Below are 7,637 nucleotides of genomic sequence, written 5' to 3'. Positions count from 1 at the left end.
CCTGGTGTGCGCTGAGATAGTGATTGAGACTGGGTGTGGTGGTGCGTGCCTGTAATCCCAGAGCTTGGGAGGCAGAAAACAGGAGAATCACTATGACTCTGATCTATGTGGTGGGACCCTGTACACCCTGTACATCCTGTCCTGAATTCATTAAAAAAAAATAAGAAAATAAAGGTGCCCAATTTCTGGCAATTACTCTTGCATAAAAAAAATTCCAAAGGCCTAAAGCAAAATCCTAACAAAAATTCAAGAATACAATGACTTTTTACCTTACTTGTCTCTTACAAACACACTTGTGCACATTTAATAGGTAGAATCCTTTTTTAAGGAAGTCTTAATGGAATTCTTGGCTTCTGGTTCTGTGGTAGTAGAACATGTACAGAAAAGAGAGGAGAATAGGTTTCAGGCAGCAATAGACAATATACCGTATAGACAATTTCTGGTTATTTCAAAGGAAGTCTGGTTTATAAAAATAAGCATGTGGTTATGTCCTATTTAGTCAATACCATATAATTATCCAAAATTGGTATATTCCACATGTCTGGTTTTATCGTTTAAAAATAGTGCCATTTATAAGACATCAATCAATATTGCTGTCTGGGTTCAGTTTTATCTAGGCTGGCTCAGGTTTGCCCCCCTATGAATTCAGAATCTATAGATTAGGAATCTATACCTAGGACATTACTAGTCTATAGGCTTTGCACAATTAGGTTTTATATCTTACCAGAAGAGAAAAAAAAACATTAAAATTGTGTCTCCTTAATTCTTTTATATCTTGCTTTTCATTGCAGATTGGTTGACATTTACAAAGCTAGATCTTTTTTGTGAATTATTTTGACAGTTTCAGCCTTTAATTATTTTAGACAATTTCTGAGTGTCTAGGGTGAGTTTCTCGGTTTAGGGTGCAGCTCAGTGGGTTTGACTCACTTCTTATGAGGCTGTAGTCACCGGAGGTGAGACAGGACCAGAGAAACTTCTCAGTTCCCTCATATTAGTACTGACATGAGATACCAGTTTCTCACCATGAAGCATCTCCATGATTCTTTACATAACTTTCTAAGAATGAGTAATGAGAGGCCACGTACAAAAGAGGAACCCAAACAGAAGTCTTTGTGTCTCTGTAGTCTTTGATCTTGGAAGTACTAAATTATTATTTCTCCCATGTTCTGTTGGTCGTCAATGAATCACTATGTCCACACCCAGCCCTCACTTACTGAGAAAGGTAAGAGAGTCCTACAAAGGTGTAAATATCAGAAGATGAGGATCAATAAAGATTGCCTTGGATGCTGCTGGTCTCCTCCGTGTGACATTTCTCCTAAAAGTGACAAGGAGATTAAAAGAAAAGGGGACGTACACCAAAGGCTGATTTGACTTTCGAAGCCAATCAAGCTGACTGAATAGCTGGAAATCTGATCCCTATCATGTTCATCTTTTAAGTTTACCAGACACAAATCAACATTATAATTTGTGTGCTCTTTCAATTTTCTCCTCTTAAAATGAATTAAACTCTGTGTTTTTACTTCAGTCTGTGGCTTCCTAGAATAAGATGATATTTTCCAATTTCCCTTGAGTTAGGAGTAGCACCTGAAGGAAACGCAGAGCTGATAGCAACCTGGGAGGAATGCTCCTTTATTTCAAGATTTTTCATTTTAATGATTGCATTATGAACCCAATAATATGAGGTAGGCTTTGCTTAGCTCACATGATGGTAAATTCTCTAAAACTAGCATGACAAGAAAGTAGGATGATTACAGGCTTTGACTCTGGGGAGGTGCTTACCTAGTTCTGATTTGTTTATATCAAGATCTTTAGAAAAACATCAACTTTGTGTTTGTCTAAGCCAAAATTACTTTTGCTGTTTGGTAGAGTAGGCAAATTGATATTCCATGTTTTTCAAACTCTTTGATCACTACCCTTAAGTAAAAATACACAATCAGCTGCAGTGTGGTGTATACACAATTACTATATATATCTAAGGGAAAATTCTTACTAAACAAATCTTAACTACATGCATTCTGATGTATTTTACTTTATCCCAATCTATTCCATTTTACTCCATTCTATTCAATCAAGACAAGTAATGCTGGTTACTAAGTAATGCCTAAATCTATTTCATGACTCATTAATGGCTCGCAATGCATTGTTTGAAAAATGCTGACCAGGGTAATACAGTAAGGTAAGAGTCACTTCCCAGTGTGAAGTGTTCTATGACAGAACTCGCCCACTCCAGTCCCCCATTCAATAGCATCCTGGGGAATCTTTCAGAAATAACAAACTTAAAATTGTTACTAGCTCTCTTATGCTAAAATTTTAAGCATTTTATCCTTATTTAAATTACAAGTAAATTTTTTAATATTTCTAGCTTTATTCATTTTTTCAAAGTGTACTGAGTAATTCATGTTTAATAAGCTTTATGATAAATGAAGGAGATATTCATTCTTCAAAGAGCTGTAGTATTCCAGAATGGACAGGTAGGTATATAGATTAAAACAAAATGCCCCATCAACCAGTCTAGTCTCTTCTCTCTTTCATTCCTTGGAATCTCGTAACCATCCAAAGGGAGGAGAGAAGTACAATGGAGTCACTGTGATTGTAATAGAAACACAGTAGTCATAAGACAACCAAACAGCAAGCGTTTGTGTGTTTGTGGACAGGAAAATGTTGAGAGTGAAACACCATCACAGAAGCACAGGTCAGAGAGACAGGCCACTGCCTAGACTCTGTATCTTTCCTACAAAGCACTGTGGAGCAGAACACTTCATAATGTGTATTTTGAAATCAAGACATTTGAGTTACAAGCTCAAGGTTTTTTTCCCCTTTTTTTGTATGCAGAATGTGGGCATAACGTTAAAAATGTGCACAAGGAAGATAATGCGATAAGCATTGTAATTCCAAAGTGTAAGTAGCATATTTGACTATGTTTACAGTGGCTTAACTGCCGTGATTAAAACCTTATATAACTTTAATACTCAAAATCTTTCTGTCACTTCCAATATCTCTGACATTTTGAAGTAAATGATCTATCAGTCTTTTCAGACTAAATCTTCGTAATGTATTTACTTGTCTACTTTGCATTAACCCAATTCTAGCTGGGGAGAATCATCTCAAAGGTGGCAGCAATGTGCCCTTGTAACAAGTGACTTCTATGGAAAAATCGAGTTCAGACAGTAGAAATGATTTTTATGTGGGTAAAGAGCATGTGTGGACACTTGACGCTAATCTGTGATTTGGATTTGAAAATGGTGGTAAAGATTCCTATGAATTTAAGCGGTTGAAATAAAGTCAAATCAGTGAGCTGGAAAGAGAAAGAGAAAGAGGCATAGAACTCTGAATTCTGGCTTGCTTGCCCTCTGTTAATGCTCAGTTCCGCTTAGCATGCATCTCCTTGGAAAAGGAACCACAACATGTTCAGAATATCTTATAGAGGATGGCAGAAAACAGGCTGTTTAAGTAGTGGCCAAGAACAACCTGATGTTCTCAGCTACAAATTGAAAGTGAAGGTTACTTTCTTGTAGACTTTATCTTAAAGCAGTAAAACGGGTAACTGCAGCTACAACTGCAAGTATTGATTTTGTAATTTCAGCAAATTAAGAACAAGACAGAAAACCTATTAAACCTTTCCACTGATTGCCAGGGTACTTTTTGGTGTTTCTGAGGGTGACATTAAAATTACATACACCTGTCTCTTTGAAGCAAAACGTATACATTATACAGAAGATGCTTTATATAATTTGGTAAGTATGTGTATGTTCACCTTTGATATATGAGACTTGCAGAGACTGATATTATGAATGCCAAATAGTATATCTAATTTTCATAGATTCTCATAAATTGAGGTTAAAGTTAGATGTGCATTTATTACATTTTAATATATTAAACTTTTCAAAGACCCAGAAGCCTTTTGTAATAAAAACAGAGAAAGAAACTGTAATAAGAATGTTACAAGTCAGAACATTATGAGTAATGGCTACACAAAATATATTACAAAGTATTGAAAATGTGGCCCAATCGTATTCTTTTTACATAAGAGTTAAACAAACCTGTTTCATCCTTTTGTGAAATATACCAAACTAAAAATGTGATTTTAAAATTTCTTAATTGAATCTGTCAACATTTGCATTAATTGTGATGCTGTAGAAGAAACAGGTTATGAAAAAAATTGATAATACAATGGAAAACCTACAGTTAAAATGCATTCAAGAATTTTATATTTTTTTTACTCCAACTCAAATATTGTATTCCTTACTAGGTAGATAATGATGGGGAAAATAAAATATGAAAAACCACACAAACCAGACAAAAATATTTTAAAAATTCAGAAAATTGTAGATTTCACTGAATCAGTGATTCAACCTTCCATGGATTTATTAATCTTTTAATCTTTTACTATCCCTTCTCTATCATGTCAGTTTTGTCTTGAAGACTGCAAGACAGTGCCAATTTGTGTGAAGGAATCAAAAATGTTAATTCCAAGTAAGTGGGCTGCTTTTAGTGAATTTTTTTAAAAATGGAAAACCCTTTCCAAGAAGCCCATTAGAATATTTCCATCCCTGCCTCACTGACCAAAATTTTAGGAAATAGCTATGACTTCACTTCTCTCTGATAAGGTGAATGGAACAGCTGCATGTACCTTAGAAACCCAGTTAAAATTATTTAACCTTCGGAAGCAAATCAGGGCTCTTAGTACCAAAAGGATTGTTTGGGAGTCATCAGCTACAGTGTCTGCTAACAGGTCCATCCTTACAATGGGCATACTGCTAAATAATAAGGCAATGGTTTGAGATGTCACCGAGAGTTGCAGTAGTACAATCTAGATGTTGCATTCATAAACTTAAAGTCAGAAGCAATTTATCTGAAACATCAGAAAGAACACAAAAGATATTCCACACATCTTCCAAAAGATGAATGAGCATATATGGTCCAGTAATATCTTAAGATATAATATCTGAGTACTTTTGTGATATGAGAAAAATGACATTACAAACAAAGTCTAGAAAACTTACAGTAAGATTGAAATAAATCACTCAGACATGTATTTTGCAGGTTTTTCTTTCAATTCTTAACTCATATTTTAATTCTGCCACATAGCAGTATGCGATTATATCATGAATTGTGAGAATGATCCTCTTACTATACAAAAATAAATAAATAAATAAATAAATAAATAAATAAATAAATAAATGTTTCCACAATCGCAAGAGAAGCACTTTAGTGTTGGAATATATTTGGAAAATGAATGAGGTGATCAGTGAAGGCATCCCCCCAGTGAAGAAAGCCAAATGTCACTAGACAGTATATTTCAACCAAATTCCAATTGGATGATAGCGAAATGTGAATGTTTTGAAATGTCCCTAGGTTCTTGATTCTCTGAATAGAGATGTAGGGACATTTAGAATTTTATCCAGATTATCCTGATTCATGTTACTCAGTGTGGGGCTTCACCAAATTTACTGCTTAAAATAAGGTATGAGCTCTGTCTCATATCCATTGCCTCATTGGCTTGTTATTTCATTCCCACTTATTTGTAATTTTCTAGGTGCTTAGCACATTTTGAAAGACAAAACAATTGCTTCTCTGTATTATTTTCCGTGGATGTGAGAGAAAACATACCTGAGAAAACGAACGTCGAGGGAATTCATTTTGCATTAGATATCAGCGATTGCAGTGTGTGGCCGCTTGGCTCCTCCTCTTCTGGCCCTGGCTGAGCCGGAAGCAGCACTGCAGAAAGGTGCCCTGACGGAGAGCTGTCCTTGTCTTGGCGAGCAGGGAGCAGAGAGCAAAGAAGAGTCCGTGCGGGAAGCTTGCTCCTGCTTCTGCTCCTGTTCTGTGTTCTACCCCGAGTGCTGCCCACTCTGCGGCCAGGTCTCCACACTTATTTTACTGTGCACACGTCAAGCCTCTCTGGAAGTGCTTCCATAGACAAAACCAAAAGAAGGCTTTACTAATTTCCAGGACCTCCCTCTATCCAATCAAGATTAACTGGTGGATCATTGTACTGCTGATTTCTGCTGGTCTACTGAAAGGAGCAGTGAATGCTTAAATTTTTTCTTCTTTCCCCCTTTTAATTTGTTATTATTTTTTGACCAATGTTATTTTTTATCATTTTTTGACCAGGTTTATATCTGGTAAGCTGTAATTTGAAGCCAACAATATGCAATGTCAAAACCATTTTTAATTTCCCATTATTTTGCTTTCAGTGAAATTTTGTATCATTTCTAATGTCTTTTTTTTACTATTCTTGTATTATTTTTAAACATAAAAATTAAAAATAGATTAGAATCAAGGTGTAGAAAAGGAAAATTATGGAAAAAATTATATCGTACTGCATTAATTACTTTGTGGAAATAAGGTTGTTACTTTTATAATTGACATACAGGCAGCATTTCTCTACTCTGATAGTCCACTTCAAGAATGGGGAGTCATTAAGCATTCTTGAATAGCTGTCAAGAATGGGGAGTAATATAGAATTTAAAAACATGATGTGAGGCAAGGTTCCTAATAATCAAGTGGAAAAATATCCAAATATATAGAAGAATATCAGAAAAATACATACATATGTACATTTCCCGAGTATTTAAATAGTCTTAGAGTATAGCACTAGTATTATTTTTGTAAGTATTCTACTAAGTCTCAAAGAATTGTTTATGGATTTTGGACCAAAACTTATGTAGTTATTATCAGAAAGTTTATTCTACCATTGAGTAATTATACAAGAATCCCCAATGAGATGCTATCAAAGTATTAAATGATTAAAACACGAACAAAACACAACAATATGCAGTATAAAACCACTGTTGAATTTCTGTAGATTCTTATACATCAGATCACATGTGAAGTACTTACATTTTAATCCATAAAAATGACAAATGATATATTTGTAAGGAAAAATATGCAGCAACATCATCTCTAAAAGAAAAAGAGAAAAAAATTAAAAAGTAAGATTAATAAAATACATGTGGTATTAAATATACTAGTTCTATGATGCAAGTTTTTCTCTGTTTATTTAATTATTCCTTTATGTGCCTCTGTTTACTTCTCCTTTTTTTTGGTGAAACCTGGGACTGAACTCAGGACCTTGCGCTTGCCAGGTAAGCGCTTATTCCACTGAGCCATCTCCCTGCCCCCCACTCCCATTCACTTCTTACTGTGCCATATTTTATAGTTATCTTGAATGGATTTTCTGTTCCTTTATATATTTACATTAGTTTTTGCTGGCATTCTTGAACTGTATTACAAGAATATTATACTTTTATATGAACAGTATTATGCAAATTGTATTTTGGATCAGGGGTCTGAAGTATCTAAATTTTAAAAAAGGACATGAAAATAACAGAATTAACTTGCTTCCATGTAAAATTTTCCAATCACAATGCTTTCCTCAGACTGAGTTAATTGCATTTTGTGAGATATCATTCTTAGGACTAGTGTGTAAAGACAGTTTAATTCTTTCAATAGCTCATATAGTCTTCTAATTTTAGTAGTTTTCATTTATTACTCTTTGTCTTCTTATGATTACTTTTATCCTACTACCTCAACTGAGTATTTGACCTTGAAACATCTGAAGTGCACAACTAGTGTCAACTCTCAGCATTCCCTTCTCCTTGTTCTTCTTGCTCTTCTTCTTTTTATTCTTCCTC

This window comes from Octodon degus, unplaced genomic scaffold (genome assembly GCF_000260255.1).
Source record: "Octodon degus isolate 3935 unplaced genomic scaffold, OctDeg1.0 scaffold00252, whole genome shotgun sequence".
Taxonomy (NCBI): domain Eukaryota; kingdom Metazoa; phylum Chordata; class Mammalia; order Rodentia; family Octodontidae; genus Octodon; species Octodon degus.
The sequence above is the reverse complement of the archived record's forward strand: the minus strand, read 5'-3'. Positions refer to the sequence as shown.